Raw genomic sequence first — 25,000 nt, forward strand, 5'->3', positions numbered from 1 at the left:
TATAATCTGTTAAACTGTCGTAAAAAGATCAGTATTGACTTTGCTCCTTGTCAAAGCATCGGATGTAGCTGAAAGTTGACATATGTATATTTTACAACCACACACAAATTTTGTCAGCATTATCAATAACCTAAACCCGATAGTTTTAATTTTTATAGAGTAAAAATGATCTAGCCGACGCCATGGCCAATGATTACGAGCCAAGAGTCGAAAAACATTCATTACGTAAGCAAGGTAAATAAACACCTTTTGTCTAAATGTTGCCCCGCCCATCCACCAGACAGAAATTCCATCGGCTCTGAAACCCAAAGACTTTATGAATGGCGGAACGATACATAGATGTGGGTGGGGTATCAGTGCTAGCGTAGTAATACTACTGTAGCAGTAGTGCCGCAACAGTATAGCAGTAATATACATGAATTAAACGTTTAGGCCAACTGCTGGGATCCTTGAGGATCATTTAGCACTTCTTACAACTACTCGAGAAATGAGTTTTTATAGCCAGAAGTTAAATTTTCTAATCCAACAATGCCCATGGTAGCCTTCAGTGTTATCCTGAATTATAACGAGGCGAAAGTGGATGGAGCCTCATGAAGTCACCATTCTGACGACAATTATTGGTGAAGGTTTAAAGCCAATATACGGTACCGGCTATTTTTTTTTTTCAGTAAATAGGTAGATAGCCAATAAATAAAAATTGCTTGACATTGGATATAGCAGTTATCAAATCAAGCTTGTCTACTATGTTTTTGATAATTACCAACTATTCCCTACATCTTGTCAATCTGATTGTGACCTATAAAGTAGACTGTAATTTCTTTGGAAACTCATTTTGGGAGTTAGACTAATAATCGAAGTGTGTTTGTATTTATTAACATAATTTGTTGGTTTGTTCATTATGACAATTATCAGTGGAGAGGTTCCAGAGTTCATAAAGGTGTACTACTTTACTTGTATTTAAATTTGTATGTCATTGTTGCCAGAGGTTTAGCCTTCTCTGAGTAAGTTGGCCCGTCTTCAAAAAAGGTCACTTTTACATTATAAGTACCAAATTTATTCAAGCTACGTAGTGCAGAATACACTCAAAATTTATGTGTTGATATCATATGTAATCTGAATAAGCGTTATATATATGAAATGCATAGATAAAAAGTTATTGCGAAAAAACCGTGTTACAGAGGCCCTGAATCTTATTGTAGTTTATCATAAACGAACATCTGATGAAAAACTTTTCGTTATGCAAGCACGCATGATAGTCATGCTTGCATTTATATAAATTATAAATGAACTTTGCATGAAGTTCGTGAAATCTAGGAATTTCTCTTCTCTCTCTCTCTCTCTCTCTCTCTCTCTCTCTTGTTTCCGGATCCGCTCCCTCAGAGCTCTTCAATAGGCGTTGAAAGATGGCACACTTAGCGGCTTTTCCGTCTCGGCCAGCGGAACAAAGCCACCTTCATTGTGTTGGAGGTGGGTAAGGCAACTGACTCCTATACTGAAGGAAGAGGAGGGAAGGGGAGGGATGCACCAGGAAGATTGTTGTAGGGGGTGGGGCTTTTATGAGAAGGTGGATAGGGGTGGGGCTGGGATATTGCACAGACTCTTCAGTTATAAAAGGACGTTTGTTCTTCGCTGGAATTCGGATATGAATAATTGTAATCCTCTCGTCTTGGGAATCCGGATTGTGTTGTTATTCCTGTAAGGCTGATGGCGCTTGGTTTAATTGTGCTTTTGTGTTTCTGTAGTTGTAATATTCTCAGTTGTTATTGTTATCACAAAAAGAAGCTGCAAGTTCAGAAGTCTCGGCGAGGGAGAAATGGTATTTTTTATTTTGATCATCTTCATTACCGTCCACTTTACCACTTTTATTACACAATAAGTTCAATGCAGACGTAAAACGCATCTAAACAAGCACACGCACTTGCAGTTTTTGCTTCTTATATTAAGCTTGAAAAATATACAAATGGGTATTGTTATAATCATTTTTGAAACTCATCGGTGTTATGGAAAGCATTGGGTGTTCATGTAATTACACATGCATGCATTGTTAGTATAAGCATTCAGTCCCCATTTGGTAGTAAGTGCATTAATGTACAGAATAATTAAAAGTACAACTTATTATCTATTACGTATCGAGTAAATCTTGGTTACACCTCTCTGCAACAAAGGAGTCCGCAAGCTATTGATTTTTATGAATTGTATACCATTGCTTTCCATTCGTTTGATATTCAGGTGACGATCATCATAATTGCTATAAAGACAGTTTCATCTTCGCCAACATCAACATCTCCAGCGCTTTGTGACGTAACGCTAATTTAACGCATGAAACCAGTCATCTAATAGTTAATATAAGTACCAATAAAAGCTAAAAGGATTTTGATTTCCAGTCGCAAATTACTCAAGTTTTGGGAGCTATTTTTTGTATTGCTAGTAAGCTTAATTAAGAAATGCCTTTGAAAGTGGCCACACCTGAGGGAAATAAATAAAAAAGGCGAAGTGAGGGCTATTCACAAAACTAGAATTGCTCAATTTAGTTACTTGAAAGAGAAGGGCAAAGAGCAGAGTATCTGGCAATGGAGGGAGGATAAGTGGATGGGTGTCAGGTATGCGTGCGTGTGAGTGTGTGTATGAGAGAGAAGAGAGGAGAGAGAGAGAGAGAGAGAGGAGAGAGAGGAGGAGAGAGAGAGAGAGAGAGAGAGAGAGAGAGAGAGAGGTCAGCAAGAGTAGTGGAAGATGTTTGGTTGTAGTAGAGAGAGAGAGAGAGAGAGAGATCAACAAGAGTAGTGGAAGATGTTTGGTTGTAGTAGAGAGAGAGAGAGAGAGAGAGAGAGAGAGAGAGAGAGAATAGGGGAGGGTAGTTCCCCTGGGCACTAGAAACCAAGTGGCCACTGATGATAGTAATGAATGATGCTCCTTGAGAAGCCGATGAAGATCTTACTTTCGACTTCTTCAGGTAACTGAAGGTGAAGAGGGTTGTTTTGAAAAGCTTTTCCTTCATTTTATTTATTCATTTTTTACCGCTTTATTTATAGATGATTTGACATTAATACGAATGTTTAATGTCATATTTCCTGCAACATTGTTTTCAACGATCAGGGTTTGTACTTCTATCACATTTCCAGAATACAGTGTTCTAAACATTTAACGGGGAAAAATTTCAATTCCATGAATATTTTCCAAATAACTTTGTTTTATTAGACACTTTGGTCACGGAGTACCTGGCTTACATATGATTGCCATGGGTCACGCCAGGGTAGAGAAAGCAGCCTTATCCCAAGAAAAAATTGCGGAAAACAAAAAGTTTATTATTATATTTACATTTTCAGCGTTAAACCGTTTCTCTATGGAGTTACCTCAAAGAACTGAAAGAAAACATATTTATACTTTAAATCCTGAATTCGATATGACCTTATTGGCAGAAAACTTCGGCATCATTAGCCATTTCAACCACCAGCACAGAAGCCTCATGAACACACCCTGTAACATTTGCTTCCGTCATGCAGGAGCTCCCATGCTTCATGACCATTAAGACATTTCAGTGCCAGTACCTCTTTCAGCCTACCTAACCAGCATTTTCTAGGTCTTCCTCTCTTCATTCCTCCCAATGCTTCCAAACTACACTCTTCACCAAACTAGCATCCGCCTTTCTTTCCAAGTCGCCAAACTACTCAAACATTTTTTGTAACATCTTCACATCACTCCCATACAGGAGAGTGGATTCAACAACCCTACATAAACATTACTACCGTGATCCATATAGGCTTCCCAAGTCTGTTCCCAATCCTTTGCAAGCATCCTGATTCCTTCATCTATCACTGACAAACATCTCTCATCTTAACATAAGCCTGTAATTTATTCCTAATTACCTCCATAATTAAACTTATGTCCATCTAAATTTTCACATCAACCAAATAATGACTAGATATACCTCCAGCACTCCAAATCTCATCATTACTTCCAACAACTTGTACTTCCATCTCCTTTGTAAAAATCATAAACTAGCAAACGCCAGTTTCTTTTTCTCTGGTGTACTTGTAGATACTTTCTCCTGAAAACCAACACATTTCCATATAGCACTATCCATTGCAGGATAACAAAGACCCCTATAATAATTGTGTTTTTCGTTTACTAGGCACACCCTGTCTCAACATGTGTTCTCGGAGAGGAGGCGTTGCAGTATGGTTCTGTCAGAAAGTCTCGGATGGTACACATAACAAACATACATTAATGATTTACTCTCCGCATGTCCAATGTCTTGAGCATGATTGTTCAATCTGCATTCACCCTCATCCTTTCATATTCTCCTAACCCAACCAGTAACTGATTTAGGCCGTATCGCAAACTTTTTTCTTATGCCACGTTGAATCTTAGCCATCCGATGCTCGAGCTGACATGCTTGTAATGTTACACAATCACTCTTTGTTCTTATTGTACGCACTGCCCTTACACTCTGTCTCAGTAAGCGCCAAGGAGTTCCACTGCCTGTTTTTGACCATATTGCCTGTCGTACATTTCTCTATATCTGCATGCTGTTTACGCACATTCAGCACCAGTTATATATAGTGCAGCAAGCCTTTTGCCCTCTTTCAGTTGGCACCTTTCACTCGATGCAAATCGGCTGGAACGCTATCATTTTCATTCCAGAATCCCATACTAGGTAAAAAGTAAAAGCATAATCGCCATTGGTTTCATGAGATGAGGATCATTTACCATTTAAGAGGCATTCCCTCCCATCAAAGGGTTCACAACCCTTTACAGAGAAGTCCTGTGTGTGTGTGTGTGTGTGTGTGTGTGTGTGTTAGAGAGAGAGAGAGAGAGAGAGAGAGAGAGAGAGAGAGAGCGCTACTATTACGGAAGGTTCCGTCTCTCCGTCATCCATGATGTCTACTTTCACTTGCGCTTGACATATTCTAATCTCATGACAACGAAGCACCGCATCTCTTTGCGAGCGGTAAGGAGTATCCCAAAGTCTTGTCCATTTGTTAGAATTCGTTAACATACAATTATCTTTATTCTCAATTTATTGTAATTTTTTTATTCCATCCAAGGTCTTCCACTTTTTGTTTAAAGGAATATTCAAGCTTTGCTGGTTTTTTGAATGGTGTAACAAACGTCCATATGCATAATTTATTTTTTTTCCATTCATTGTTTTTTCATTGTATATTTTCCTGTATTCATTCATTTATGTGTTGGGACCTCATCTGCAAGAATGTCGTATTGTAATGTTCGCTAGTAGTTAAAATGTAATAGCATTAATTATGTGTTAATTACAAATTTATTCGCGTGTATTCCAAAGTTTTATAAAGCTAATATATATATATATAATCTATATATATATTATATATATATATATATAATATATATATATATATGTGTGTGTGTGTGTGTGTGTGTGTGTGTTATTCCCATGTATGTCAGTTTTTAATGTCGTTTTTAAAAGTATCCAAAACTACAAAATATTGAAATATTTGTATATCTATCTATCTCTCTATCTATCTATCTTTTTGTCTATTTGTTTGTCTGTCTGTCTGTCTATAGATAGATGATAGACAAACATATAGACTTGGGTTTTCTAAAGACTTCATCAAAAGGACTGGTACATAGAAGCAGAAGATTACAAGGTATATATGCCATTTACAATATGTAGGTATATGCAGTATATACGTATGTAGTATATACATATGTATGTATATATAAATATGGGTCTGCTAACTTTGTGTTGTTTAGATAAACAAACAAATAATGTTTTTGCAAATGCAGCGCACCCAGTACGGTGGAGTACAGTCCGTCTGGAAGTGTGACAATAGCAGAATATAAACTACAATGTGTAATTATGCAATTATACGGCAGTCTATTTCAACTACGTTTATAAATGGAACTTCCGTTATAATAACTCTCTCTCTCTCTCTCTCTCTCTCTCTCTCTCTCTCTCTCTCTCTCTCTCTCTCTCTCTCTCGTGTACGTATGAATGAAAGACAGAAAACAAGAAGTGATTTATAAAATTAACTGGATTAAAGGAAGGAAGCAGATCACTTGGAAGAAAAGAGAAATGGCTCATAAACAACTAGGAAGGAACGAGAAATAACACCGATAAAGTAGGACCTTAAGAGAAGTAAAATAACAGAAAAAGTGATCAGATCGTCCGAATGTGCCTTTTGCCTGTAGATGACAGAACACACAACCACACACCTGTATGCCTTACCTGTCAATTGAGGGGACCACCTGAGAACACGCTGAACTGTCTTCTCATTACGCTGCAGGTCTTCTAATGAGCCTACGAGCCGTCATTTTAAATTCAGGCGTCATTTCGAATTAATTAAAAAGTCAAGAACTCGAAGGAGAAGCGCTACTCTGAATGTCGTTTAGTAATTGAAATGTCTTTTATCCCTGCTTCGTTTTAGTTTAAAAAAAATTGTCACCGGAGGCCCGTATTGAGTGTGAGTATCTCACACGCCCAGACCTCCTACCCACTTGTCTTTTTTTTTTTTTTTTTTCATTGATTCGATCGTTTTTCTCTTGTTTTCGGGATGTTATGGACGGGTTGGGATTCTCAAAAGAGCATCGTGTTCGTGTTAACGTTAATGTTTTGATAAAAGTCGCTCTTAATGGAGGACGGTGATTTTTTTTCTTTTCTTTTTTCTTTTTAGTTCACAGTGCCGCCATGTCAGATTGCTCAATTCCTCACATCCTGGTTGTTTCTCAGCGATGTTTTCACACTTAGCAAATATAACATCTTCAGACGGGTAAATAATGTTATCTCTCTCTCTCTCTCTCTCTCTCTCTCTCTCTCTCTCTCTCTCTCTCTCTCTCTCCACTTGGCCCCATAAAAATGATACTCTCCTCATGTCCCCTTGATATCAGTCTTGGTATTTCCTTCGCGGAACTCGAGTTGGTTGTCGTCGGAATAAGCTTCCCGAGACTTGGAGACATGACTTTATGGTTGAACGACGTTCGGTTGTTCTGGGCATCAGAAGGGGTCATGCCCTCCGAATGCCACCCGTTGCATACCAGACATCGTTTCCATCGAAGGTCAAGGCTGTACAGCTGGAACGCGTCTCGCTGTTTCCTCTTCCAGTCCTGCCTGCCTTCGTCGTCTGCGTTATTGCTTCTCTCTCTCGATTAGTCGTTCTTCTTTGATATTGCCTCTCTCTCTTACTCTCTCTCTCGATTAGTCGTTCTTCTTTCATAATGCCTCTCTCTCTCTTCCTCTCTCTCTCCATTAGTCGTTCTTCTAAGGTATTGCCTCTCTCTCTCCATTAGTCGCTCTTCTTTGATATTGCCTCTCTCTCTCTTCCTCTCTCTCTCCATTAGTCGTTCTTCTTTGATATTGCCTCTCTCTCTCTCTTCCTCTCTCTCTCTCTCTCCATTAGTCGTTCTTCTTTGGTATTGCCTCTCTCTCTTTGTCTCTCGCTCTCATTGTTGTTCTTTGGTATTGCCTCTCTCTCTCCATTAGTCGTTTCTTCTTTGTATTGCCTCTCTCTCTCCTCTCTCTTCCTCTCTCTCTCCATTATCGTTCTTCTTTGATATTGCCTCTCTTCTCTTCCTCTCTCCTCTCAATTAGTTTTCTTCTTTGATATTGCCTCTCTCTCTCTCCTCACACTAGTAGACCCATGCTGCACCCGAACAACTGTAAGGTCTGTAGGTAAAGTCTCTCTCCATTATCGTTTTTTCTTCTTTTGGTTCAATTTGCCTCTCTCGTCCATTCAGTCGATTCTTCTTTGATATTGCCTCCTCTCCTCTCTTCTCTCTTCCAAGAAAAAGAAAATCTCTCCATTAGTCCGTTTTTCTTTCTTGGATATTGCCTTCTCCTCCTTCCATCTCTCTCTATCCTCCTCCCAATCTGAGTCCTTCTTCTCATCTCTCTCTCTCTCTCCAATAGTCCGTTCTCTTTGGTATTGCCTCTCTCTCTCTCGCCGATTAGTCGCTCTTCTTTGATATTGCCTCTCTCTCTCTCCCTCTCTCTCCATAGTCGTTCTTTCTTTGATATTGCCTCTCTCTCTCTCTCTCTCTCTCTCTCTCTCCATAGTCGTTCTTCTTTGGTATTGCCTCTCTCTCTCTCCATTAGTTGTTCTTTGGTATTGCCTCTCTCTCTCCATTAGTCGTTCTTCTTTGATATTGCCTCTCTCTCTCTTCCTCTCTCTCTTCCTCTCTCTCTCCATTAGTCGTTCTTCTTTGATATTGCCTCTCTCTCTTCCTCTCTCTCTCAATTAGTCGTTCTTCTTTGATATTGTCTCTCTCTCTCTTCCTCTCTCTCTCTCCATTAGTCGTTCTTCTTTGATATTGCCTCACTCTCTTCCTCTCTCTCTACTTTAGTCGTTCTTCTTTGATATTGGCTCTTTCTCTTCCTCTCTCTCTTCGTTAGTCGTTCTTCTTTGGTATTGCCTCTCTCTCTTCCTCTCTCTCTCTCCATTAGTCGTTACTTCTTTTGGATTGCCTCTCTCTCTTCCTTCTCTCTCTCCATTATCGTTCTTTGGTATTGGCCCCTCTCTCTCTCTCTATCTCTCTCCTCTTCTCTCTCTTCTCTCTCCCTCTTTTCTCATTGTCTCCTTCCTTTTTATATTGCCTCTCTCACCCTCTCTCTCTCTTCATTAGTCGCCCTTCTTTTATATTGCCTCTCTCTCTCTCTCTCTCTCTCTCTCTCTCTCTCTCTCTCTCTCTCTCTCTCATTAGTCGTCCTTCTTTTATATTGCCTCTCTCTCTCTCTCTCTCTCTGTGTAAGGTTTGGTATAGCATAGTCAATCCACAAAACCTAATCAGAAAATGTGCTGCATGCAACATTCCGACCCATCCACAGTGTGCTGAGGAATACAAGATTTGAGAAAGATACACAATTTTTTGTTCAACATGTCTATCATGGATAGACAATGTTATTAAATCAAGATTGAATGTACAAATAGTTGAGGATGAAGAAGAAGAAGGAGGAAGGAGGAAGAAGAAGAAGAAAAAGAAGAAGAGGAAAACGGAAGAGAAGTAAACAAAATGAAATGACAGAAAAAATAAGGAAAACAAAGAACAAGATAAAAGTATGGATGCAGAGATACTCATTGATACTACATATGAGGCAATAAAGCAGCTACCTACGAAGAAATAAATTACGATATGACAACAGAAAAGCAAATCCCGAAGAGGCTCTACCCAGATCTATACAATGACGGGAAAGAGGAAAAAATAGACAAGAAAGACAAAATCTGCAACCTTTGAAAAGAGGGAATTGCAGATTTGGAGAAAGGATGTTACTACAAAACATCCTATGATATGTCAAAACTATGAAATATATGGTAAATGTGCATACTTAGATGGATTTAATGGGGATGATTGCAGAGATTCTGCATCAAAAAAATATGTAAAAACTAAAAGAAGGAAAAGGATGTAAGTTCGACAAAAAATGCAAATATATGCACCCTGTAGCCATGAATCATAATCAAATAAATAACCAACCAAGTAATAAAATCCAAAATAAGAAAGAAACAAATAAAGAGAAGAAATCAAGAATATCAGGTAAAAGAGAAAAGCAAACCACCAATGAGATATGCAGAGTGTCAGCAAAGAATTTCAAAGCATCAGCTCCGAAATTCTACTCAAGAGATAATAACTGTATTTATTATGCAAGAGGATATTGCAGAAACGGAAAGGAAGAAAATTGCAGATTCAGACACAAAATAATAATATGATGAAGGAAGATCAAATATTATGGAAAAGTTGGATTTTTTAATGTCAGAATTTCTGGAAATGAAAAAAAGAACAACATACCAGAACAGGAAAGAGACATGGAAAATCCTTATTACTATCAGTATTAAATGAAGGAGAAAACACGCAAACCATCATAGTGATGAATGCGCAGGGTTTAGTTTACGAGTAACTCAAAAAGAAAAATAGAGTACTTAGAAGAAACTAACCCAAAATGAAAAGAAAATAGATATAATGAATATAAGTGAAACCTGGTATTCCCAAGAGACTGGGAATGATGATCAAATAAAAGGGTTCAAACTTATAGATCAGATAGAAAAAATAGGAATCAAGGGGGAGGAACCGCAATATAATGGGAAAGACAAAAAACAAGGAAAAATATATGAGAAATATAGTAACTCAGAATGTGAACTAATAGCGGTAGAATTTGAATCTGAAAAATTGATGAACATAGAATAATATAGACCTCCTAATACTAAAGAGTTTGACTTAATAATTGAAAAATTGGATGATATATGTAGAAATCACAAGGACTGGACTATTCTCCTATCTGGTGACTTCAACTTTCCTTTCGTAGAATGGAAAGAACGAATAGGAGATTGTGGTTGTACTTATACATATAAAAAAGAGAGTAATAGTAGTGCAGAAGATAAGAGGCAATTTGAAAAGCTATTAGATATGCTACTAGAATACAACATTCAACAAATAAATCACCTGCCAACAAGAAAGGAAAATACTTTAGACCTAGTATTTGTGAACGAGATGAATTATGTTAAAGAAATAATAGTTTATAATGCGAGTATTTCAGACCATAATGTCATAGAATTAACAGTTCATTCCAAAGCAAGTGAAAATAGAGATAAGCAAGAAATGAAAAAGTGGGAAGGATATGGAAAATACAATTCTACAGTAAAAATATAAAATGGTCAGAAATTAATGAAGAATTAAACAAAGATTGGGATAACATTTTCGTAAGTGATACATAAGGGTAAATACGGAGATATTATATAAAATATTGGAGATAATAGTGGAAAAATATATACCGAAGAAGAAAAGTAAACATCATTCATGCATACCAAATAGACAGAAGAATCTTGTTCCAGAAAATCAGAAAGTGGAAAAAAGGTCTTGCAAAAGAAAAAATGCATGGAAAGTTATAGAACTAAAAAAAAAGTAAGATAGAAAATGCAGAAAAAAAGATTATACAATCAAAAGAAAATGAAAAACGGGACTTGGAAGAAAAAACCTATTAAATATCAAGCAAAACCCCAAACTATTATACTCATATGCGAAGAAGATGAATAAAAGAAGAATAGAAATAGGCCCTCTGAGAATGAAGGGAGATTAACGGAATGAAAAAAAAAGGAAATTTGCAACATACTGGCAGAACGATATAAGAGAGAATTCACCCCTAGAATAGATAATGAAGATAATGATATAGAAGTAAGGGATGAAAAAATAGTGAATATTTAGCTGACATAGATATTAATGAAGCTGATATTGTGCAGGCTATTAATGAAATTAAAAATGGAGCTGCTGCAGGGCCTGATGGAATTCCTGCTATTTTGTTAAAGAAAGTAGTTCATTCTATCGCAAAGCCACTTGCAATATTATTAAGACAAAGTGTAGATACAGGCAAGATAATGATGACACAAATTAGCGTATATTACCCCTACTTTCAAAAGGGATCAAGACTAGAGGCAAGTAATTATAGGCCTGTGAGTCTAACATCACATATAATGAAAGTGTATGAAAGGGTAATGAAGAAAAATATTATGAAACATTTTATAAAACAAAAATTAACTTTGTTTTTAATAAGTGGACAACAACATGGTTTCGTACCCGGAAAAAGTACACAAACCCAACTGTTAGTCCACCGTGAAAACATATTCAAAAATATGAAAAGCGGAAATGAAACAGATGTGGTTTATTTAGACTTTGCAAAAGCTTTTGATAAAGTAGAACATAATATATTAGCGAAGAAAATTAGAAAACACAATATCGTGGATAAAGTAGGAAGATGGTTAAAAGAAATTTTTACACAACAGAAAACAGATAGTTATTGCAAACGACGAGAAATCGGATGAAGCCAAGGTAATATCCGGTGGTGCCGCAAGGTACGGTGTTAGCTGCAATACTGTTTGTTATTATGATTGAAGACTAGACAATAATGTTAAGGATTCGGTAGTGAGTAGTTTCGCAGAGACACAAGAATAAGTAGAGAAATTATTTGTGATGAAGATAGGAACGCTCTACAAAGAGACCTTAACAAAGTATATGATTGGGCAGAGGTAAATAGGATGGTATTTAACTCTGATAAATTTGAATCAATAAATTATGGAGACAGAGAAAGAAAGCTATATGCATATAAGGGACCTAATAATGAGAACCATCACAAATAAGGAAGCAGTTAAAGACCTTGGTGTGATGATGAATAGGAACATGTTTATGCAATGATCAAATAGCAACTCTGTTGGCAAAATGTAAAGCAAAAATGGGAATGTTGTTACGGCACTTCAAAACAAGAAAAGCTGAAACACATGATTATGCTTATAAAACATATGTTCGTAGTCCACTTGAATATTGCAATATGATATGGTACCCACACTATCAAAAGGATATTGCACAAATAGAGAGTGTACAAAGGTCCTTTACAAGCTAGAAATAGAAGAAGTTAAGGACCTAGACTACTGGGAAAAGACTACAATTCTTAAAATTATATAGTCTGGAAAGGAGAAGAGAACGCTACATGATAATTCAGGCATGGAAACAGATAGAAGGAATAGCAGAAAATATCATGGAACTAAAAATATCAGAAAGAGCAAGCAGAGGTAGATTAATAGTGCCCAAAAATATACCAGGAAAAATAAGGAAGCAAAGCACACAGGACATTAATCCACTACGCACCAGCATCGATAATGCAGCGTCTATTCAATGCGTTGCCAGCTCATCTGAGGAATATATCAGGAGTGAGCGTAGATGTGTTTAAGAATAAGTCGACAAATATCTAAACTGCATCCCAGACCATCCAAGATGGGAAGATGCAAAATATACCGGAAGATGTACTAGCAACTCTCTGGTAGACATTAGAGGTGCCTCACACTGAGGGACCTGGGGCAACCCGAACAAGATGTAAGGTCTGTAAGGTAAGGTCTCTCTCTCTTCATTAGTCTTCCTTCTTTTATATTGCCTCTCTCTCTCTGTCTCTCTCTCTCTCTCTCTCTCTCTCTCCTCTCTCTCTCTTCATTAGTTTGTCCTTCTTTGATATTGCCCTCTATCTCTTCTCTATCTCCCCCCCCCCCCTCTCTCTCCTCCCTCTCTCTCTTATACTCTAGATCAGGTCAGATAGAAAAAATAGGAATCAAGGGAGAACCGCGATATATGGGAAAGACAAAAAACAAGGAAAAATATTTGAGAAATATAGTAACTCAGAATGTGAACTAATAGCGGTAGAATTTGAATCTGAAAAATTAATGAACATAGTAATATATAGACCCCTAATACTAAAGATTATGACACAATAATAGAAAAATTGGATGATATATGTAGAAATCACAAGGACAGGACTATTCTCCTATCCGGAGACTTTAACTTTCCTTTCGTAGACTGGAAAGAACGAATAGGAGATTGTGGTTGTATTTATACATATTAAAAAGAGAGTAATAGTAGTGCAGAAGATAAGAGGCAATTCGAAAAGCTATTAGATATGCTACTAGAATACAACATTCGCAAAAAAATAAACACCTGCCAACAAGAAAGGAAAATACTTTAGACCTAGTATTTGTGAATGAGGTGAATTATGTTAAAGAAATAATAGTTTGTAATGCGAGTATTTCAGACCATAATGTCATAGAATTAACAGTCCATTCCAAAGCAAGTGAAAACAGAGATAAGCAAGAAAGGGAAAAGTGGGAAGGATATGGAAAATACAACTTCTACAGTAAAAATATAAAATGGTCAGAAATAAATGAAGAATTAAACAAAGATTGGGATAACTTTTTCGTAAGTGATGATATAAAGGTAAATATGGAGATATTATATAAATAGAGAAAATAGTGGATAAATATATACCGAAGAAGAAAAGTAAAACATCAGTCATGCATACCAAGAGACAGAAGGATCTTGTTCCAGAAAATCAGAAAAGTGGAAAAAAGGTCTTGCAAAAGAAAAAATGCCATGGAAAGTGATCGAACTAAAAAGTAAGATAGAAAATGCAGAACAAAAGATTATACAATCAAAAGAAAATGAAAAACGGGACTTGGAAGAAAAAACCCTAGTAAATATCAAGCAAAACCCCAAACTATTGTACTCGTATGCGAAAAAGATGAATAAAAGAAGAATAGAAATAGGCCCTCTAAGAATTGAAGGGAGATTAACGAATGAAAAAAGGAAATATGCAACATATTGGCAGAAAGATATAAGAGAGAATTCACCCCTAGAATTGATAATGAAGATAATGATACAGAGGTAAGGGACGAAAATAGTGAATATTTAGCAGACATAGATATTAATGAAGCTGATATTGTGCAGGCTATTAATGAAATTAAAAATGGAGCTGAGCAGCTGGGCCTGATGGTGTCCTGCTATTTTGTTAAAGAAAGTAGTTCATTCTTTCGCAAAGCCACTTGCAATATTATTAAGACAAAGTGTAGATACAGGCAAGATTTATGATGAGCACAAATTAGCATATATTACCCCTACTTTCAAAAGTGGATCAAGACTAGAGGCAAGTAATTATAGGCCTGTGATTCTAACATCACATATTATGAAAGTGTATGAAAGGGTAATGAAGAAAAATATTATGAAACATTTAATAAAAAATAATTTGTTTAATATAGGACAACATGGTTTCGTACCTGGAAAAAGTACACAAACCCAACTGTTAGTCCACCGTGAGAACATATACAAAAATATGAAAAGCGGAAATGAAACAGATGTGGTTTATCTAGACTTTGCAAAAGCTTTTGACAAGGTAGATGATAATATATTAGCGAAGAAAATTAGAAAGCATAATATAGTGGATAAAGTAGGAAGATGGTTAAAAGAATTTTTACACAACAGAAAACAGATAGTTATTGCAAACGATGAGAAATCGGATGAAGCTAAGGTAATATCCGGTGTGCCACAAGGTATGGTGTTAGCTGCAATACTGTTTGTTAATATGATTGCATACATAGACAGTAATGTTAAGGACTCGGTAGTGAGTAGTTTCGCCGATGACACAAGAATAAGTAGAGAAATTACTTGTGATGAAGATAGGAACGCGCTGCAAAGAGACCTTAACAAAGTATATGATTGGGCAAAGGTAAATAGGATGGTATTTACCTCTGATAAAATTGAATCAATAAATTATGGAGACAGAGAAGGAAAGCTATATGCATATAGGGTACCTAATAATGAGACAATCACAAATAAGGAAGCAGTTAAAGACCTTGGTGTGATGATGAATAGGAACATGTTATGCAATGATCAAATAGCAATTCTATTGCCAAAATGTAAAGCAAAAATGGGAATGTTGTTATGGGACTTCAAAACAAGAAAAGCTGAACACATGATTATGTTTTATAAAACATATGTTCGTAGTACACTTGAATATTGCAATATGATATGGTACACACACTATCAAAAGGATATTGCACAAATAGAGTGTACAAAGGTCCTTTACAGCTAGAATAGAAGAAGTTAAGGATCTTGACTACTGGGAAAGACTACAATCCTTAAAATTATATAGTCTAGAAGGGAGAAGAGAACGCTACATGATAATTCAGGCATGGAAACAGATAGAAGGAATAGCCGAAAACATCATGGAGCTAAAAATATCAGAAAGAGCAAGCAGAGGTAGATTAATAGTGCCCAAAACTATACCAGGAAAAATAAGGAAAGCACACAGGACATTAATCCACTACGCACCAGCATCGATAATGCAGCTTCTATTCAATGCGTTGCCAGCTCATCTGAGAAATATATCAGGAGTGAGCGTAGATGTGTTTAAGAAAAAGCTCGACAAATATCTAAACTACATCCCAGACCATCCAAGATTGGAAGATGCAAAATATACCGGAAGATGTACTAGCAACTCTCTGGTAGACATTAGAGGTGCCTCACACTGAGGGACCTGGGGCAACCCGAACAAGATGTAAGGTCTGCAAGGTAAGGTCTCTCTCTCTCTCTTCATTAGTCGTTCTTCTTTGGTATTCTCTCTCTCTCTCTCTCTCTCTCTCTCTCTCTCTCTCTCTCTCTCTCTCTCTCTCTTCATTAGTCGTCTTTCTTTGACTCTTTTTGTATTTGCTTTGTCTCACATTCCCGCCGTATGCTGTCATTTTTTTAATGCTTGTGTGTCACAATGTCGCAAGATACTGGACTGCTTTCTTCAATATTGACTCAGTGCATGGAGTGAATACGTTTCCTGCTGTAATAAATAGGAACGAATTTTGTAGTTCAAAGTGAATATTTATCTTGTAAGTTAATAAACTAATTTTGTGGTAGGAAACCAACATTGACCCGGTTATAGTTAAAATATGTGACGTCTGTTTTTAGTAAAACGATATCTATCTTGCTGTCTTTTGTTCTTCGGGACCTCTTCAACCATGCGATCCGGTTCTGAGACTGCCGGTTGCTGGAACAATGTACTACTCTCTATTTTCTTTTCTGTCTTATTATTATTATTATTATTATTATTATTATTATTATTATTATTATTATTATTATTATTATTATTATTATTATTATTATTATTATTATTATTATTATTATTTTTATTATTATTATTATCATTATTATTATTATTGTAGAATTTTAACTTCTACTTGAAAGTGAGCGCAATCTGAATCCAGATTCACCCCTAGTCAAATGGGGTGGCACATGGAAAAACAATTGTAATTTCCTCGAAAATAGACCTAATTTCAAATATCTCAAGTTGAGGGTGACACCGATCTGAAATTAGTTTGTTCCGTTGCCCGCTCGCTATATAATATCCGATTGCTAATTGGTGATATATTGTAAGAATGATTTGCGTTTAGTTCACATACCTATTAAGTATTATGATGAATTGTGAAGAATCACGAACCGAACCATACTTAAGTATGTGCAAACTGACACATGTTATTCATAAACAGTTACAGCTGCAAGTCGAAGCATCTGTTTAGGACTTTTGAGATAAAAAAAAACGCTGTGATTCTCGGTTCGCGTAGGTTATTTGGCAAGTGATTGTGATCTCAGTGTTTCGAACTACATCCAGTACTTTGGCAAGCGAGAGAAATCGTACCGATTTCTTTGAGAGCTGAAGGGGTTTCCTTTCAAGTTCCATGCCATCACGGGTCCCAAGTCCTACTAGAGTGGAATCCCATTGAAACTTAGGGAATATCATCTTTTTTGTTTGTGGTAAATGACATGCTGCCTCATTATGCCAAAGTGAACGTGATGTGTTCGTTTGCAAATTTGACATAATTCTTCATCGTTATTTAGTTTCATCAGTTATGAGTATTGTTAGAGTGGAAGTTCTATTTTCCTATAAGTGTTGTAATCATTATATAGAAGACAACTACCGTGAGTAATCCTGACATTTAAACACCCAGTGAATGAGCTCATTTCAGTACAAGTCATAAGAGTAGTTTCTGTAGTCTAAATGCGTTAGAATATTCCTAGGCCATAAGAATTGCATAAACTTTACTTTTTTTGCAGGATTTCAAAGTGTATGTGTTCAAAGTGTTCCTGTACAGAAAAGTACTGAAACATTCGTTCATCAGAACTGTCAGTGGCAAAATACTTTATCAATATTGTTTCAACAAGTGGTATTGTGTATTCTGTTCAATTTCGGGACTTTCACAGGATTTGACATAGAAACTCACACGCACACACAAAGATAAATCTGCAATTATAATAAATGACAGATTTATTTGGAATTCTGCATCACACCTGTAAAATGTGATGTATAGAGGAGTATTTAAGATATACTTAAGTATTAGCGGTTCAGCCGCGATTCACCATCTCCTAGTAGAAAGGGCTTAATTCTTATAAGTTATATATATATATATATATATATATATATATATATATATATATTATGTGTGTGTGTGTGTGTGTGTGTGTGTGTGTGTGTGTGTGTATTATACAAAGGCACATTAAGCCGTTTCTACTAAGGGTTTGCTAGCTGGAGAGATATAACTGAAAAGCAATTACTGCCTCATTCAGCTGATGAATTGTAGCTGAATCTCTTGTACTCAGCAATATATATATATATATATATATATATATATCTATATATATATATATATATATATATATATATATATATTCTCCTTACATCACATTTTAAAGGCGTGATGAAGAATTCTGGACGCATATGTAGCAGTTATTGTGATCGTAGATTTATCTCACTTTCATATCTATGCTGTAGTGTCAGTGACATCCTCCTAATTACTGTATTGATGTTCAACAGTTCCATGGCTTCATGCCTCTGTATTTTAACAGACAAATTGTCGTACTAGAGATTTGCCCTGTACCATCGGATTTATTATTACTTATTGTTTTTAAATGCCGCATTTTATGAATATGTTTTCATATAATATCTCGTCCTTCTTCCTGTATGTTTTTACGATTAAAAAAAATATTTTCGAGTTTAGACCCATATGAAGTATCCTTCCTTCTAAATGAATTTCCTCTTTCAATTTTGTTAGTAGTATTTTTATATTTTTACATTGTTTTCCTAATTCTGTCTCCTCTAATTAGTTTATTTGAGAGATAAGTCGTTATGGGTTCAATTTCCTTTGCTAATATCCATTATGTCTTTAGTCTGAAGTTTATTTGCTTTAGTGAGTTTGGTTGTATGCGTTTAATCAAAAGTTTGATTTTTTCAAGCTGGCTCTCTGTAAATAGTTTGCTTTCCCAAATTAAAGCTGGGTTTATTGGTTTGCTTTTAGGTTTTTGTTATTTTCATTAGATCATATTTCTCTGGTCTCTCATGATTACATTTTAACAATTTTTTATTTCACTTACTACTTTTTCTCTTACATGTGTGAACTTTGGTTGACTTAATTAGTCAACATTCGTTAGTGCTTTCCTCCAAGGTTTTTCTTAATTTCATTTCCTCTTCAGGTGTGTTTCTTTCCTAGATTGCGTTCCTGTTTTGTACTCTGTCTTCTTTCCTGCTTTTATTTATTTACTCATTACTTCAATTTATTGTCTATTGCTTTTCCTGTAATGGGATTCTTTCCTTCTAGAGCTGCAGCTTAGCTAATAATAATAATACTAATTTGACTGATTAAACTGAAAAGTGTTCAGAAACCGAGCGTCAGAGTTGGCAGTTGTCAAAAATAAACTCTTGGTGCGCTGCACTGTCAGGTGTTCTGTGAATATGATAAGCCGCCTCCATTTGCAGGTCAGTAATAATAAAATGGAAAAAAAGGTAGACTATATGAACGAAGCACTGCAAGTTTAGGGTCCAGTTGTGGCGCCATTTACGAATAACCTCAGCATTGTTTTTATTAACCTGTCATTCAGTCGAGAGGTCATTAGATGATAAGGCCTGTGGTGGGTAGAAAAAAACAAAAACAAAAAAAACGACAACTTATGGTGCAAGAGATATAAAAGTCTAATTAACCCACTCCTCTTGTTAGTGTTCTCATTCAGTCAGTCAGTCAGTCATTGCTATGTCTGTATATATTTGAATTTAATGCATAAAGTAATTACGTACATGATTATCATCCTTCCTCCAAATATTATCTTTCGTTTACAGTCTCATAGCGAGATCTTTACGCGAACGCCGTTGTTAAGCTTCTTTGTCTCGAATATCTGTCAATCAAAACGGATCAATATTCAGCCGTTAGGTATATGGGCTGATAAGTCATTTTCATTTTGCAAATTTCGTTCACACTTATTTAATCTTTCTAAGTAATGCGTGAAACTGCTTTCTCTTAAAAATTCAGATGGGTTGTAAAATCAACAGTTTCGGACTTGCATTAGCTAGTATGTTAATTTCATTGTCAGTCACCAGGAGAAGAGACATTGCATATGCTGCCATTCATTCTATGTATGAAATGCCGTGGATGAAATCTGTGTCTGGAGATGAGAGAGAGAGAGAGAGAGAGAGAGAAGGGGGGTGTGTGGGGTGGGGGTGGGTGGGGGGGCGGGGGGGACGGTTCCGGCCAGATGAAAAGTTTAGTGCATCTTTTGATTAATCGGGCGGTTTCATTCATTGGAAAGAAGTTGAAATGGAAACTTTCTTCCTTACAAGAGCCAAACTGGTTATGCCAGTTAATCATGGCATGAACCCTTTCTATCCGAGTTGCCCGTAGCGCCGAGGGTTAATGCTCACACGACGCAAACCGCGAAAAAGGGACAAAAAGGAGAAAAATAAAAACAAATAGAAAAAAAACATAGTCATCCCAACCTTGAAGCGCGGTGCCAAACGCACGATGCAGGTGTCTGGCGCGGAGCTGCCATCGATTACTAGTAATTTACGATTAAAAGTAAGATTTATAAATAATTGGTATTTTCTATATACGCCATTAACTTAGTTGGCAGTTTAAAGTAGTTTCGCTAAAAAATGATGTCGAGAGCTAATCTAATAAGAGTACGACAACTGCTCCCATATGACTTTGACATGAGCGAGATAACCTTTCGCCTCTTTAGTTTGTTTACAGTTGGCTCGAGGAAGAGAAGAGTCGCTAAGCGCGTACGATTTCATCTATGAACTTTCGCCCTGTTCCATTAGGAGCTTTTTTGCGTTGCTTTAAGGACCAAGGAGCTATCCGCAGACATCCCTGGAGAATACGTTCACGCATTGCGTTGTAGGCACACGTGTCATACGTTTGCTAGTGTAATTGCATTGCAGCTAGAATTGCAAGTGATTGTGTTGAAGAGGTGCATTGCAAATCTTGAGGAACCAACAGCAATCTCCCATTGAGAATATTCACTTCTGTCCTCCGCAGGTAAGAACTTTTCAACCTTCACGGCGTTTCTGAAAGTCTGAGGGCGCACCGGCATTACATGTTTCAAAAATGTGGCAGTCGGAACCGCCACCTCTATATAAATAAATTATAAATGTAAATGAATGACTGTGTATATTATTGTTCACGCTGACACTCATCATTCAAATGTTAATAAGGTTTCCAACGTAGAATAACAACTGGCTAATTGTCGTGGCTACTGAAATTTTTCAAAATAATGTCGCGTCCCTGAGAAAGTGTCCGTACACTGGGCCCGTTGTCATTTTATGAAATCAAAATTTATTTGTTATGGCACAACATTGCGGTTTGTTATTACGACAATATTTGTTCTTAGTTTTATTCTTATTACCCAATGCTGCCCTAACGTGAAAACATTGTTTGTACCGAGCATCAATTTTCAATTATTAATAGCGTAATAAATCTCATAAGAGCTTTTAAGAGATATTCAGCGGGGCAGAAGGTCTCAAAATGTTTCCTTTATTAAAACCACGAGCGTTAGAAATTCCTCGTACTTTGTGAATCGGTGTTTCCTTGTCTGATTCTAGCTCCCGAGATCCACCAAAATACATTAGCATAAAGTTTAAATTCGAGTTAATGCTACAGGTGCAAGCCTCTCTCTCTTTGTTTGTTTACGGATTTCCGTGCTGCTCAAATTGCTAAAATATTGTCACCCATTATCATGAGCCTTTTATGATCTGGGTACAAAGTGCGTGCTAAAAGCTCTTAAATAACGCTGGGTTTTATTGCCCCGCAATTACACCGTTTGCGCAGGCTAACCTCGATATATCGGACGTCGTTATGGACCGCCGAGATAAACACGCTGTGGTCCGGATTGCGTCGTTTTCGCGCGTCATACGACCAACAAGAAAGGATCCTTGAAAAGTTGCAAATTAGCAGTACAGTATCCATGCGCTGTATGGCAGACGCTAATTTCAGAAAAGAAGGAAGAAAGGAAAACAAAAGTTATTTGAGGGGAGCAGGTTTTGGGAAGAGCTATTGTTTACAGTCTGAGGCAACTCCCACACGCCAACTTGTAATCGGGTGTGCAAATCCCGTGGACTTCCATTTGTTGATTATTGAGTATTCACCAGATGGAACTTTAAATTTGTATTTTTTTCCCCAGCTGGGAAATTTACGGTTCGGGGTCACTGCCCTCACTGAAATTGACTTCAAACGGAGAAAGCAAATTACGATATAGATTCGATTCGTTTGATGGAATGAAAATGGTCTTGGTATTGCGTACGCCATGACGTAAATAATAATATTGGCGACACTATAAGACGGTACTTTTTTTTTCCCGAAACAACTTGTTTACGTTTGCTGAAGATAATATGAAAATTTTTGCATATTTTTTTGCCTCATATAATTGCTTATATTAAGGGATTTATATTTCCCTAGAAGCATTCTGGCAAAAGCCTCTGAAGAATAACGCTAAATAGGCCCTAATCAGCATATCAATGGATTTCCTTACCTACATTTTGAGAGACGATATGGTTTTTCTTTTAGTTATTTAATTATTTATTATTATTATTATTATTATTATTATTATTATTATTATTATTATTATTATTATTATTATTGAAAAAGCCACCACTAAAGTACCAGAATATAGAAATAGGTAATGAGAAATTCCATTGGTTGAAGAAGAAAGTAGTTTATAAGTTTACCTCGAGACATGGGCGGAGTTGCAGCTCTCTACTTAAGTCACCTTTTAAGTGATTTGATTAGTTGACACTCCGAGGTAATCCGCTTCGAATGCTATTTATTCTTTTTTTCGCATCATACTTATAGAAAAAACGGATGTTTGGACGCCGTTCGACAACAAATGTCATGATAGACATGGTGTATACATACATATGTATGTATATATACATATATATATATTATATATAGCATATATATATATGTGTGTGTGTGTGTCTGTATTCATACATCTAAGTTGTTGATAATCATGTAAATAGTGTAGGAAAAATAAGGCATAAAACTGTCACGCAGTATGTTCTGTATAATGAAATCAAGGCGATTATTGGGAGTTGTTATTTTTTTCTTTCCGTTCGTTTATTCTTTGGCTGGATATTGCCCAAATTTGTCCTTAAGTTATGTTTATCGTGAAAGAAAAAGCAGCACGAACAGTTTCCACAAACGAAAGAAAGTAGCACTTCCCATTCGTTTGCGAAAATCTTTCACAGGAACTTTTTGATAACGAAGTCATCTCCTTATCTTGATAGTTGAAATATATAAACGCTATTAACACCACGGGGAAATAAACTGTCGTGAGACGAAGAGCAGCGGAAGCAGTTGCCCATATCGAGATAAATTATAAGATCTGTAAAAAAGCCGGAGACTGAAGCCTGGAGGCAGAAGGCCAGAGAAAATTGAGAGATTGTGAAGAGAGGAAGAGGATTGCAAGGAGAATAAGATGTTGAGGTGAGCACACCCTGCGCACGATTGCTCGATGGAACCATCTTTGAGTAGTCTTCAGATAAGGGCCCCATACACTGAACGATTGTCGTTATCGACAAACACTTTTTAGACAGCACGAACGATCACCGCACCAATTTCAGTCTAGGCAAAGATTTTGTCTCTAGAAGAGACGTGCGCCATAGCGTTATATCGGCAGACAAACACTTACATTGAACGACCCGTGTATGACAGACATAAGTCGCAAGCCAGCAACCTGGTCGTGACAGATTCCCGGGGCTGAGATCGTTCAGACCACGAAACTCCGCCCACTTTTGCATTCAGACAAGCCCCTACACAATGGTTTTGTGAACGATACTGACAGTCGTTCAGACAACCGTTCAGTGTATGGGGCCCTATACATTGAGAAAGTGTCATCACTCCTTAGATAGTCTTATTTTGAGTATCCGATGGTGATTATCTCGTTTCCATTATTTTGAAGAATCGGGTCATTTTAGCGATCGTTAAGACATGGGTAATATCATCTATAGAATGTGCAACTCTTCCTTTATGTCTGGAAATTCGACCAGAATATTTTACGTTAAGGTTGCTTAACTGATAAGTGGTCTTAAATTTTGAAACTTGGAAACTACCTTTACTTCTGAAGGTTCCAACGAAAGTTTCATGCGCTCCTCAAGTCTACCTGAAGTTTATGTCTTGAAGTTGGGTTGTAGTCATTGCTTTATTTACATATAGGAGACATCAAGCTATAACATGTAAAACAGCATATTCAAGAAACTGATTCTCTCTGGCTTGTATCAATTATTGGAATAACTTGTAATGTTTAAGCGAAGAGTACGAAACGGCCACCGTGCAACCGGTACTACCAGGACGCTAACTTTCATACATCATATAGCGGCGTGCACACGGCTAACTAATAAGTTGCACTTTTTTGGTCATAAAAGGGAAATTGAAATCAAATCTTAAAATTCTATGCACCAAATGATAAGTTCTCACTAAGGAACTGGGTACCACATTAGATTTTGGTGCCAAGAATTATTGATAATAATAATATTAATAATAATAATAATAGGTTACGTCAAGTCGGACTAACGCTCTTGCATTCTGATAAAGTTATCCCAGAACCAGTCCTTTTATTTTATCATGTGCGTAAAATTCTAAATGACTGCTGTGAAAGGCAGCGTTGCTAAGGCACTTGTTGCATTTTCTTTCGGGTCACGATTCAAGTCTGGTACGCTAATTCTAAATTTCCACATGTCTGAGGGACTATTAACATTCTAGGCAGCTTCCCTCAGGGACGGGTGGCCGTAAAGTGCTGTTTAAGGTTGATCCAGTAGGTGTCTCTCTGCTGGGATATCCAGATTATAACGTCATTGTTTAAATCTAATCAGTGTCAGTGGTCTTGGTAACCGTTGAAGCGTCACACGAACGCGTAATCAGTCAGTCTGTTGGCCACGTCCCCCTGTAGCGTCTTAGGCGAGAGTCTTCTATCGCATCCCAGGTGAGAGAGTTTCGATCCAGTGTCCTATTATTCAGGAGGTCGGGTATGAAAAAGAAAACAATAACGGTGCTCTTCAGCGGTGGCACCATCAGGCAATACCTACGTATGTGTTGATTTTAATTGTAACTCACGGTCTACGACTCTGTACAAGTACAAGATGTTTTATAGCCTTGTAGTGATACATGAATCCGACTTCAATTTAACCGACTTTGAGGTTGAATATCGATAACTAAAATTAACGTAGAGTATCGAGCGATGATAAAGTTCGTCCGAATAATAATTAACAAGGACTAAAATTAACATTGGTGTTAACTAGATGGAACCAGGACTGACAAGAATCTCAACTATGGAAAACCAAAAATTAGCTCAAAGGAACCACTTCAAAAAAGAAATAGAAAAAGGATAACAGAGAGTAATCTGGGTCGCTGGCAAAACGGAACATTAAGAT

At 36.8% G+C, this 25,000-nt stretch overlaps 1 protein-coding gene across 2 annotated transcripts in view; it reads left to right on the plus strand.

The window, feature by feature from the left end:
- Nucleotides 1-25,000, plus strand: part of LOC135198027 (uncharacterized) — a 441,956-nt gene that overhangs the window by 193,105 nt on the left and 223,851 nt on the right. The window contains exon 1 of one of the 2 annotated variants that reach the window (XM_064225386.1): nt 20,330-20,612. The exons of the other annotated variant lie outside the window; for it this stretch is intronic. The gene's annotated coding sequence lies outside the window, so the exon portion shown is untranslated. Of the gene's footprint in view, nt 1-20,329; nt 20,613-25,000 lie in introns of those variants that run through there. 2 annotated transcript variants of the gene reach the window in all.

This window comes from Macrobrachium nipponense, chromosome 21 (genome assembly GCF_015104395.2).
Source record: "Macrobrachium nipponense isolate FS-2020 chromosome 21, ASM1510439v2, whole genome shotgun sequence".
Classification (NCBI taxonomy): Eukaryota; Metazoa; Arthropoda; class Malacostraca; order Decapoda; family Palaemonidae; genus Macrobrachium; species Macrobrachium nipponense.